Here is a 14,146-nt window from a genome sequence, read left to right as displayed (position 1 = left end):
ATAGTTTGCTGTTTGAAAACAAGAAGAAATGTTTGCATTGCATTAGAATGTTTAGATAATAAAACTAGACATATTCAGACCGACGTAAAGCAAAACCAAACAATTCTCGCACTGAAAATTTTTCTTCGCTGAAATTCCTCACATCATCATATTCTTAGACCTCCTTCTGATATAAATGTGTCAATCATTAAATGAACGAAAATAATACTGTACTTCACAAAATTCAATATATTACATAAAAACTATAATGTAATAATTAAATCTCTATAATTCATAATTTAACACTATAATAAACTATAATAAAAGAAAAGAAAAACACTGTACCAGACTATTTAAGTTTGTGACCCACACCTGCTTGATTAATGGAAAACTGCCTTATGATGACAACATCATCATAGCTTTCTGATACGTCATCTGCAACAAAATAAAGAAAAATAAAATGTGACAATCAAAAGACAAATAATTTACAATAATATAATAAAATACACATAATATACATGCATAGTCAAATAATATTAATAATTAAAGAAATAAACCTGTAGCATGATGTCTCAAATCAACAGTGATTATATCATCATAATCATCGTGTGTGATTTCTTGCTCTTCTAAATGAGTTAAAAGCAAAAGAAGAAGAAAAAAACAAACAAACAAGTACAGTTCAAGGCCCCAGTAGGTTAACTAACTAATTAAGTTAATTAAGTGAAATCATGTGATCAGTTACAAATTCACTGACCTGTTGGGTCTGTAGTGGTGGTGACGTCATTATAGTAGGCAGGTGTGACTCCTATAAAATAATAATAATAAAAAATTACAATGAACATTAAAAATAACAACAACAAAAAAATCCAATTAAATATGGATTATCTTTACATTGGAAACTTTGTTTGTATTTTTTTATATTCAAGATAATAATGTTACTGAATAATGTTAACTTGCTAAGTAATATTTTTTTTCAATTAATTTCACGTTTCTGTTTGTAAAATTTTTACATTTCATCCCTGTAACCTGAAAGAAACTAATCAGTAACTAAACTAAACTAAACTAATTCTTCATACCCAGAGCACTACTCTTCAGAAATGACACTTCCTGTTAATGGGAAGCAGAATCTCAGAAATATGTTTACAATCAAAAACATTTGGATAATATAACACTAACCCTATATCATTTCAAATGACACACACAAGGTCCCACAAATGAATCAGTGTGATTTACTCCACTCACCCCTCTGAAAAAGTGATGACCCTGATGATCTCAACACATCACACACTATGAAATTTACTCACCCTTCTGAGTGAAAAGACTGTGTCTATTAATGGGTCTGCACTGAATCTCCTCATAAACAGCTTCAGTCGTCGTCCTGTGTCTCCTCTTAGAGAGAGCTGTGAGTGTAGACAGACAAACCTGCTGTCAGTTCACAACACATGACTGATCACACACTGAATAAGACACAATATGACAGTCTCTGGATCTCTCCTACCTCTCCTCATCACTCTGTTCTGCTGAACCAGTATAAGCAGTGGCACTAAGAGCAGTAAGAGCACAACTCCCAGTACAATCACAAGCTCTGGGGGGACGGAGATAGACGCTGCTGGAGGAGTTTGTGGAGGAGAGACTGATGTTGTTGTGGCAGGAGTAGTGGACACTGACACATATGTAAAATCTGTCAAAACACGTGATAGTCAAAAATAGTCTTGAATACAAAAATATTATTAACTAAAATTATCAAATGAATACTATTTCTCAGTGTTTTCTATGACCTGCACAGGTGAGTCCAGCGTGCTCTTTGTGGGAGCAGTCAGTGTGGTTTTTCAGGGAGAGAGGACAGTCCCACAGGTGAAGCTCATTCCCTCTGCACTCGACTCTGTTCAGCCACACAACACCTTCACCAGCACCAAAGACTGAATTCCCATCAGCCCTCAGTGCTGCTCCACAACCCAGCTGCCTGCAGACCACCTGAGCATCGCTGATGTCCCACTGATCATCACAGACTGAGCCCCACACAGCGTTATGATACACCTCCAGCCTCCCAGAGCACCGGCCCTCCCCTCCACTCAGTCTGAGAGGAACATGATCTAAATTCACAGACAAGATAACACATTTTTGGCCAACAGAGTTATGTCAGAACAGCCAGCAGCTACATGATTTGAGATCAAATTGCACTATCAACTTACATTGCATACAGCTCTCATGATTTTATGCTCTCCATCAAATTTAATTACCTGAACACTGTCTCTGGTAGAAAGATGTAGAGCATGTCAAATAGCTACGAGGGGACTCATAATTCTCCTGTTCTGTAATTATAAATGAAGTCAATATATTTTACACATATACTTTTATTCTATATGGATTGCTGTTAAAATTTTTCAGGCACAGAATTTTGTCTGCATCAGTCTTACCTGAGCAGGTGATTTTGGCCACTTCATCTCCATCACAGTCATTTTGTCCCCACGGTAAAGATGGACAGTGCCACAGATTTGAATCATGTGGTCGACATTTCACTTCATCCAGCCAGTTAGTAGCTGTTTTCACTCTTGATACTGAATCAGAAAAATCACCAGACCTTCCACAGTTCAGTTCTTGACAAATCAGGCTCGCTGTGTCTATGTCCATCTTGTTGTAACATACATTACCCCAGGATCCATTGTAGAAAACCTCCACATTCCCTTCACAGCCCTCAGTTAACCTGATTTCCTTAAAATCTTGAAGGAAATGAAAACAAATATTATTATAAAATAATTTAATTAAAGTTTAATTAAAAATGCAACAGTCTACTCTTTACCTGAGCACACAACTCCTACATCCTCCTTGTGTTGACAGTCATGTTTTCCCCAGCCTGGAGAAGAGCAGCTCCACAGGGACGTCTCATTCCCCTCACACTCCACCTCATCCAGCCATATGGGTCCAGAACCAGGACCAAACCAGGCTGGTACCTGCTGGTTACTGAGGGCCACTCCACACTGCAGCTGTCTGCACACCACATGGGCATCTTTAATATCCCAGGAGTCATCACACACTGTCCCCCATGAGCCGCTGTGAAAAACCTCCAGCCTCCCTGCACAGTCTCCCCCAGAACCCACCAGCCTGATGGACCCACGACCTGATATTCAGAGAAAGAAAAACACATTATTGATCGCTAACAACTGAAGAATCTGCCCAGATGTTGTTCTTCTCACCAAGGCAGGTGATTGACAGCTGTTGTGTGGAGCTGCAGTTGAGAGTTTGTGGAGAGGTGCAGTTCCCCAGATGAGCTTCACTCCCAGAGCACTGGAAGCCCGTCACACACTCATGACTGTGTTCAGGACTGGATGAAGAGGAGCCATAGAAGTTCAGCACAGAGCCACAGCCCAGCTGTCTGCAGACCACAGAGGATTCAGTGAGACTCCAGGAGTCCAGCAGAACTCTCCTCCACACCTGATGAATGAAAACTTCCAGCTCCCCCTCACACTGTCTCTCTCCAGACAACCGCACCAGACCATCATGAAGAGCCAGAGAGGAATCTGAGGAGATGTGGCATTTTACTAAGATGTTGCAAGATATTGCAGTATGTATTCAACATTTTTGCTCAATAAAATCCTCTCACTAGAGCAGATGACTCCAACATCTCGTCTGTGAGAACATTCAGCTCGACTCCATGAAGAGATGGAACATTCTGAGAGTTTTGTTTCATTCCCGTCACAATCAAACACATCGGCCCAGATTTCACCACTTCCCTCTCCAAACCAGTCTGATCCCACAACAGACACAGCAATCCCACAATTCAGCTGTCTACAGAGGACACTGGCAGCTCTCATATCCCAGCATGCATCACACACTGTGCCCCACTCATTGAGGAACTGAAGCTCCACTCTTCCAGAACAAGAGTCTGAACCATTTACCAGTCTGAGATCTGTGTAACCTGGACAAACAAATTTTGTCATTACGAGGCCCATTATAAAAACAATATATATCATATAACATAGGTTGATTGAGAAAATTCTGTTTTTTATGTGTGATGTAAAGAGGGGTCAAAAAAATTACAACGCAAAAAAAATAAACAACTTATTTGGATAACTTTTGCAATATAATATATTTAAAGGAATAGGTTACCCAAAATTTAAAGTTCTTTCATCATTTACTCACCCTCCAAGTCTTCCAAATTTGCATGAGTTTCTTCTGTTGAGCACAAAAGAATATATTTTGAAGAATGTTGGTAACGAAGAGTTGATGTTAGCCATTGACTTCCATAGTACTTTTTTCATTACAATGGATATCAAGGCCTACCATCAACTGTTTGATTACCAACATACAGGTTTGGAACAACTTCAGGTGAGTAAACAATCACAGAATTTTCCTTTTGGGTGAATTATTACTCTAAGATTGATTATAGTAAATCTTACATTAAAATAAATGAAGAGACACTGAATATTGTTTCTTTACCAGAACATTTGAGGCCCACATTATTGTCACTGCTGCAGTTGTGTTTGTGTGATGATGATATTGAACAGAATGAAATCTGAGATTCATTTCCTCTGCACTGAATCTCTCGTGTCCACATCTGAGTGTCTCCTTTGTCAAAAGCAGCTGCTCCCAGCACCTGTACAGGAGCCCCACAGTCCAGCTCTCTACACACAACCTCTGCATCCTGCTGGTCAAAGGCAGCGTCACACACTGACATCCACGTCTGATCATGAAGTATCTCTAGCCTCCCAGAGCACAGGTGAAATCCAGCAGCAAGTCTGGAAGGCTTATGACCTGTTTATATTGCATGAACCAAAGTGCACAGTAGAGAAAACACACATAATACAGACATAATGTGAACAAAACATGTAATATTAGCTATATTATACAAAAAGTTTTCCACATAAAACACAATAATTCTTTGCATAAACACAAATTCATGGCCAAGAAGTAGGGAAAAAATGCTTAATGCTTAGAAGTAGACCGTTATTTACCCGAACAGATGACCCCTGCATTTGAATTGTGAGTACAGACATTTATGCTCCATCCTGATGACCCACAGTTCTTCAGTGTGGACTCTGATCCAATACATAATGCACTCATCCAGATTGGTCCCGATCCTTGTCCAAAGTGATTATCAGTCAGAGCATCTACAGGTTCTCCACAGTCCAGCTCTCTACACACCACTGCAGCATCAGCCAAATCCCAGAAATCACCACACACTGTTCCCCACTGACCTCTATGAAGAACCTCCACTCTACCAGCACAAGGACTGTTACCATCAACCAACCTCACATTCTTTCTCTCTAAGTGACAGAAGAATACAGAGAGAGACTAGGAGTAAAATGTAGAATATTAAAAAGATATAACTCTCATTTTACTTTATTTCATACCAGCACAGAACAGCCCCTGGAAATTATCATCTGAACAATGGTTTATATAAAGGGATGTTGGACAGAGGTGAATCTGAGATTCATTTCCTCTGCACTGAATCTCTTGTGTCCACATCTGAGTGTCTCCTTTGTCAAAAGCAGCTGCTCCCAGCACCTGTACAGGAGCCCCACAGTCCAGCTCTCTACACACAACCTCTGCATCCTGCTGGTCAAAGGCAGCGTCACACACTGACATCCACGTCTGATCATGAAGGATCTCTAACCTCCCAGAGCAACTGGAGTTCCCAATAAGTCTGGCACCTGAAGTAGCAAGAGATAAGAAATTTGCCTATCCTGCATGTGTTTTAATTGTGGGGGAATTCAACCTCATGTTAATCCAAATCTTTATGAATTTCTTTATTTTCATGGAACACAGAAAGAGAATATTTAAAAAATATCCTGGCCAGTCTTTTCAATATAATACAAGTGAATTAGGACTGGGGCTGTCAAAGCACCAAAATGGGAAAAAAAGAAAGTTTAATTTAAATTAAATTTTAATGTCATATTATAACAGAATGCACAAGCCTCATACTCAGTTTCTTAATTTGGATCTTATGGAGAGAAAAAAAAAACCTACATACATTGTGCTCCACAGAAGAAAGTCATTCTGGTTTGGTTTGGCATGAGGGTGAGTAAATAAAGTATTCTCATTTTTTGTTTAACTGCTCCTTTCAGGCAGGTGGATCATGAGTAATATAAAACAGAGTGGGCTTTGGAGCAGCTTACCTGAACAGATGACTCCTGCATCTTTAGTATGATCACAGAGATATGAACCCCATTGTACTGATCCACAATTCTTCAGTGTAGACTCTGACCCAGTACATAACTTTCGATTTGGCCAGATTGCTCCTGATCCTGATCCAAAATGAGCATCAACCACAACATCTACAGGTTCTCCACAGTCCAGCTCTCTACACGCCACTGCAGCATCAGCCATATCAAAGTCAACACCACACACTGTTCCCCACTGACCTCTATGAAGAACCTCCACTCTACCAGCACAAGGACTGTTACCATTTACCAGTCTCACATTCATTACATCTATGAGAGTGGGAAATAGAGAGAAAGACAGAGACTAAAATCAATCAATCAATCTAAAGAGATGTCATTGTGTTTAAAATTGGTATAACTACTAAAATAGATTAAAAAATAGAAGGAAAAAATGGATAAAAAAAACCCTCAGAATTACAGTGTTATACTTTTATGAATTTTAGTTCATTCTTTGAAGCTGTGGGTGTGGTGAGGGCCACACCAAGTGCAAGGGACGCATATGATCCTAGTTATGCTACTAATTGCTCTCATATTAATCTTCTTACCAGCACACAGAAGCGCCTGGTGATCATCATGAGAGCAGCTGTGTTTCTGTGATGCTGGACACATTCGAATCTGAGACTCATTTCCTCTGCACTGAATCTCTTGTGTCCACATCTGAGTGTCTCCTTTGTCAAAAGCAGCTGCTCCCAGCACCTGTACAGGAGCCCCACAGTCCAGCTCTCTACACACAACCTCTGCATCCTGCTGGTCAAAGGCATCATCACACACTGACATCCACGTCTGATCATGAAGTATCTCTAACCTCCCAGAGCAGCGAAAACCTCCAACCAGTCTGACTTCTAATTAAGTAAACACACATCAACGAAATCATGCATTATTTTAAAGGTAAATAAGAGGATATGTCTCCACCTCCAAGGCCCTGTCATGAATAGAGCACCTAAAGTTATTTTGGGGTCTTGCAGAATTGCTATGGCTACTGCTTGTGTATGCCAATGAGGTCCACAGGACCATTGGGTTTTCAATAGGTTTCAATCAGGTTTGTATGTCAATTACTTTACTAGACAAGAAGATGAAAATAGTCATGGAATCTGTTTTCCATAATAATACAGAACTTTTATCTTACCTGAACATATGACTTGAGCACTCTTATCAAGACATTTATCAGACAATTGTATGGATCCACATTTCTTAAGTGTAGACTCTGATCCATTACAAATTGCAATTTTCATTAAGACTGGTCCTGATCCTAGTCCAAAATGAGCATCACCCAGAGCATCTACAGGTTCTCCACAGTCCAGCTCTCTACACACCACTGCAGCATCAGCCAAATCCCAACCAGCACCACACACTGTTCCCCACTGACCTCTATGAAGAACCTCCACTCTACCAGCACAGCGACTGGTACCATTTACCAGTCTTACATTTATTATGCCTATGAATGTAAGAAACACAGAAGGAAATAGAAAAAGTAAGCGGAAATTAAAATGAAATAAATTAATTTAAAAAAAATTAATAAATAAATTAACACTGCTTTGTTGCATTTTGAACTCCTACCAGTGCACAGTAAACCAATATCGAACTCATGAGAACAGTTGTTTTCATGTGATGGTGATGTTGGACAGAGGTGAATCTTAGACTCATCTCCTCTGCACTGAATCTCTTGTGTCCACATCTGAGTGTCTCCTTTGCCAAAAGCAGCTGCTCCCAGCACCTGTACAGGAGCCCCACAGTCCAGCTCTCTACACACAACCTCTGCATCCTGCTGGTCAAAGACAGCGTCACACACTGACATCCACGACTGATCATGAAGTATCTCTAACCTCCCAGAGCAGCGAGAGCCTCCAACCAGTCTGACTTCTAAATAAAACAACACAAATAAACAAAATAAACAACAACAAAGGAACATTCATTTACAGATATTCAAAATAGTGATAACTTACAACTTATGTAAGTATTAGAAACCAATATTTAAGCTCAAAAAAGTTTTACACAGATTTTACTTAGAGCATGCACAATACTTTACCTGAGCAGATGACTCCAGCATCTTTATTATGATCACACTTATGTCTATCCCATCCTCCTGACCCACAGTTCTTCAGTGTGGACTCTGATCCCCTACACATAAGAAAACTCATCCAGATTCGTCCTGAACCTGGTCCAAAGTGAGCACCACCCAGAGCATCTACAGGTTCTCCACAGTCCAGCTCTCTACACACCACTGCAGCATCAGCCAAATCCCAGTCATCATCACACACTGTTCCCCACTGACCTCTATGAAGAACCTCCACTCTACCAGCACAAGGACTGTGACCACCAACCAACCTCACATTCACGCAATCTATATATTGAGCTGAAGCAATGACAATGGGATGATGGGATAAGAATGAGGGTGGGAGAGGAAGAGAAAAATGAATGCATATGGTGAGAAAGTGAGGCAATTATACAAATGGAACTAAATTTAATATTTCTTAAATTTAATATTTCTTCCTTTTTTTCTCTGTATCATGCAGTGCATTTCTCTCTATATAAACTTTTATATCAATTAAGCGCTAATCAATATAAGGAAAAAAATTAACAGTAAAAAATACAGTGCATTGTTATTCTGTAAAGAACAAATAAACATGATTAGGCATTCTTCTTCACCATCTTCTTCTTATTATTATTATTATTATCTGAGACACCACATAAGTTAATTATAAATAAGCTTGATTGTGCTCCAAGATAACATCTGAAAATAACTTAATTTGTTTCATTCCTTGTGTACTTACCAGCTGTGATGAGTATTACAACTGCAGACAGTAAAATGAGTGTCCGGCATCTTCCCATCATCCTCAGCATGATTAACTCAACACCCAGAACAAGCTTCTCCACACTGATGATACAGAAGCAAAGGCATCCCCTCAGCCCCCTTAATGAGATAGAAAGAGGTCCAACACCCTCCAATCACACTCGCTACTACCTTATTAGACACAACAGAGGAAATCATCAAACAACTTCACTGACAAATCAGAGGACGCTTTTATGATTTTCTCCATATATATCAAAACTGTCAGTGCTGATGACACTCCTCCTCCCCACTCATCAAGATGCCTCACTGAGGGGATGCACACACACACACACACACACACACACACACGTATGATACTTACAGGAGGCAGGAAATTCTCCAGTTTATTTACAGCATCAAAGCTCAACACCTGCAGAGATGAGATAAAAGCACTGATAACTAACGGCATATGTCCTAAAAATGACTATTAGTGTATACATATGTTAGCACGACATTAACACGTAATAAACTCAACTCAGTAAAATTAATAATATTGCAAAATGGCTTTAAAAAAATTACCTAATTTACCTAAATCCACAAGTGGTTTCAGATGGCCAAAACCATAACTGTCGTGCAGTGAAGATAAGCAAGTTGTTCACTTTGTGACCAGCAGAGAGAGTCTGTGAGCTCCATTTCTGTTTGTATTATACATCTTTCTTGAGTATTTTTCAATGTGGATCTGAGCTTTTGTCATCTTGTCCCAGTTCTGTACGTGAGACTAGGCTGTCTTTAAGCTACTCAGAAGGATACAATGTATTACAATGCACGACGAGAGCTGTTGTTTGTTTGGAACACACCAATCAAACCAGCCCGACAGACGCTTGCCAATGGCCGATCATCTGCTGTGTCCCGGCCTTAATAAACACACGATTACTATAGTACATTATTTGTATCATCGTTTTATACTTCTAATTCTTGACTGACTGGTGTTTTATTTTGCTCTCTCCTCTGTGTTTCTGCTTTGCCGCTTCTCACCACAGCTTACTTACGCTATGCCTACGTCTACACTATCCACTGAAACGCAACTCTCTCGTGAACGCACATATGACAGTTAGCGGAAGCTAGAGATTACGGTTTATAAAGTTTGAAATATGGATATTTTTCTTACAAAAACCCATCGATTCACTTCAGAAGGCCTTTATTAACCGCCCGGAACCATGTGGGTTTATGCACTTTATTTTGCTTCAAAATCTCAACAGCCATTATAAAGCTTGGATAAGCCATTATATATTTTTTTTAATATAACTCCGATTGTACTCACCTGAAATAAGAAAGTCATATACACATAGGATGGCTTGAGGGTGATTAAATCATGTGGGAATTTTTCATTTTAGGGTGAACTATCCCTTTAAGTCTTCAGCTCTTGACAGATTAGACTTGTGTTATACTTTTACCAATACAAAACATTTGTGAAAACACCTACCCATTTACCTCTAGCCTCAAAATGTTAAATAATGTACTTTAATTTTCCGAAAACAAATTCAGGCATGCAACAGCAACATCTGTGGAATGTTTCTTTTAGGTTTAGCCTCTCAAAAATTGTACACTTGATGGCAGGTTTCAAAAACTGCCCAATACAACCAGGCCACATTACAAGACAGTTGAAAATCTGTGGCAGAATCTTATTTAGGTTTGCTCTAATCATACAGGCAAGTAGCAAACCTTTTCTTTGAAGTTTCTATTACTGCATTTTATCTGTATCTGCGAGATGGCAGTAAAAGACCGTAAAAAAAGCTATTACCTGTTGTTCACTTTGACACCAGCAGGGGACTGAAATCACACAACTGAAAGTGCTGGATTAATCTAAGGCAGCGGCTATTTGCAAGTGTAAATAGCGATGGATGCTATTTATACTAAGTGCAAATTGCAATAGATGGTATTTACACTAAGTGTAAATAGCAGTATTTTTTAACTATATGCTATTTACACTAAGTGCAAATAGCTATAGAAATAGTGGCAATTATCTCCACCTCAGTATTGTAGTACATATAGTTTTAATTAAAATTATTAAATGTATGCCACCTTATTGGGACAATTAAAGCCCTCCCTACACCTACCCGATACTTTATTTTCAACTTTTTGATGATTTTCTTCATTTTTATTGAAAATAAATGCCTTTCCGATGGGATATGAGATTTGAAGAGGGAGAAGAGTTCGGAAAAAGGCGGGTTCGAACTCCGGTCAATAGCGTCAAAAAGCACGCGCCTTACCATCTGCCCTACTGAAACTGATGTTAAATGAGCGTCTTTTTTCAGTGTTGACTACCCAATCACACATTGGTGGGCGGAGTTAGTGTAAATAGCCTCTGCCAACAAGGCGGGCTATTTGCGCTTAGTGTAAATAGACACTCCGTTAATGTAAACTGATTTATAGACTTTTTTTTCTGTCTGTGTGCCTTTCTGCATAGCCAAAAATAAATCAAAGCGTAATGTCCAAGTCAATAGTTAAATAAAAACCAGCCTGAACTGCCAGTAGCCTAATACATACTCATATTTCATCTATCCTGTCAGTCTATAGTACTTTAGACTGCATACTAAAGTTTGAAGTTCTTTTTTTCTGTTTAATAATTTTGAGTTAACAGAAGAAAAAAAAAAAACTTCTGAAAAAAAAAAAAAAAATCAATCAATCATCAATCAGTCAGCAATATTAAAAAATATATTCTGAATACAACCACAGCAAAGGCAATGGAATGATCAAGATAATGAATAAAATATCATTCTTTTTTACTTATTCTATTTTTACTTATTAATTTCTCATCTTTAATTAATGTTCTCTGTATTCAGAACAATTCAGGAATCAGGAGTAAAGTAATTAGTAAAAATGTTGTTTGATTAAGTGATTGATTATCACTTGCACACATTTTTGTCATTTTTCTTTTATGCGAGACATGCGATTCTTGCATTCCACCATGCAATTGTATTCTTATGACAGTTGTTTTAGATTACAACACAGCCAGTGAATAACATTTATGCAAACATCTTATTTTAGGTTGATTATGAATGCTTTCTAACATATATTCAACAAATGTTCAGAAACATATTTGTGCAAGTCATTGTAACTACCATATTTTGTCAATGGAAGACTCTCCTTTATTTCAGCTATTTGAAAGGAACAAAAAACTTTGAGAAAAGAGGAAACCAAACCACAAATGATTAAACGTAGAAATACTTAACCCTAATTCTGATCCATAACCTTGATATGTTAACTAGAATTTATAATGTTAACAGTAGTTCTGTTAATCTAGATTTGTGTTAATGGCCATATGTAAGTAGCATATTACAGAATATTAAGAGAATCAAAAGCAACTCTTAAGAAAAAAAAAAAAAAAACTTTAAATAAACAGAAGCAGTAGGTGTGGCCATTGAGTCATACGGCCCCTCCCTCATCGTTTGACTCCTCCCCAACATCATCATAGTCTGCATTAAAAAAAAAAAGAAAAAAGAAAAAAACTTGTTTAATGTTATGATTGCATCAGTATTCCAGACTGAGTTAATTTAATTTAAATCAGCAAATTACTAATAGAATTACTTCAAAGTTTTTGTGTCTTAAAATAGGCACTAATAAAGAATAAGGTGTGTCCGAACTTTTGACAGGCAACTTTATTCTTAATATTTAAAATACATGTTGGAATCATAAGCCAAAAAGTTTACCTAACAGGTTCCTCACATCCTCAGTGATACTCCACACATCATCATACTCCTCCTGATCTCCCTCTTTACACATGTACAAAAAAGATCATTTTAATTTTTAATACACCTTGAACTTGTGTCATGTCATAGGTCCCTGTCCCCTCATGACAGATTATTAGATTACACCTGATATAGCCATAATAATTCATTAATGGTATAAACACATTCAGTATATAATCGAAACAAATGTAGTTTATTAAAAAATAAGTTATTTGTGACTCACCTGTTGCACATTGAGAGCATTGTCCATTAATGACGACATCATCATAATTCTCTGGTGTGTCCACTACACACACACACACACACACACACACACACACACACACACACACACACATTATAAGCTCTTAATTGTAACATTAAGCTGATAAAATAACATTTTATTTTATCTGAACTGGCCTTCACCTTAAAGAAGTAAGGTGTAAAAATCCATGAGCAAAATTATATAAAAATAAAATCACCTTTTTCAGTAGCAGAGTTCTGTCCACTAGTAATGACATCATAATATCCTTCTGGTGTGTCTTCTTCAAATTTAACATGAAACCATTTTACCACAGAATCACAGAGAGCGAAATACAACTAAAGTACAGAAGAGCATCAGCACCTGTCTCACGATCTGGTATCGGTCCACCAGTGAAGATCTCCTCATACAATCTTGGTGTGATTTCATTGACCCTCTCTTCAAAATCAAAATAGTATATATATATATATATATATATATATATATATATATATATATATATATATATATATATATATATATATATATATATATAATTAACACAGTTACAGTTTTCACAGTTTACATTTATTTACTGAGTTTGTAAATCACCTCTCTAACCTGAGAGAAGCTCATCAGTGTCTTCAGAGATGAGACTCCCTATTAAAGCAAGGCAGGACAATCAGAAACATTTTTCTTTTATTTTTATTTTTGTAGGATTCAACTTTGCAAGCTGTTTTGAAAGGTAAGATCAACAACTTGATCCTTATATAAGCATAAGGTGCCAAGCTGACTTTAACATTGTAAGTGTAATTAGTATTGTGCTAGCAATCGAGGAGAAGTAAACACCTTTGAATTAGTACACAGTTACAGTTACGTTCTGTCATGATGCCTCACCTCTATCAGTAACTTCATTGTGTCTGTGATAAATTTCCTCATATACTGGCTCAGTCTCAGACTGAGTCCTGTGTAGTCCTGTGTACCAGTCAGAGAGAGCTGTGAGTGTAGACAGACAAACCTGCTGTCAGTTCACAACACATGACTGATCACACACTGAATAAGACACAATATGACAGTCTCTGGATCTCTCCTACCTCCTGCAAACAGGCACAAATGATATTATCTCTGTTTGGCAGTACCTACCGCTGTGAGCAGTCTGATGAACTTGAGCAGCAAACTAACTGACTCTCAGCTGCATCAGTAAGTCAGCTGCAGCCCAGTTTGGAAAACATTTGAAAAATAAGCACAAATTTTCTCTGCCATACAC

At 38.0% G+C, this 14,146-nt stretch overlaps 1 pseudogene; it reads right to left on the bottom strand.

The window, feature by feature from the left end:
* Positions 1–14,146, bottom strand: part of LOC131538537 (uncharacterized) — a 128,449-nt pseudogene that overhangs the window by 73,364 nt on the left and 40,939 nt on the right.

This window comes from Onychostoma macrolepis, chromosome 04, assembly GCF_012432095.1.
Source record: "Onychostoma macrolepis isolate SWU-2019 chromosome 04, ASM1243209v1, whole genome shotgun sequence".
Classification (NCBI taxonomy): Eukaryota; Metazoa; Chordata; class Actinopteri; order Cypriniformes; family Cyprinidae; genus Onychostoma; species Onychostoma macrolepis.
The sequence above is the reverse complement of the archived record's forward strand: the minus strand, read 5'-3'. Positions and strand labels throughout refer to the sequence as shown.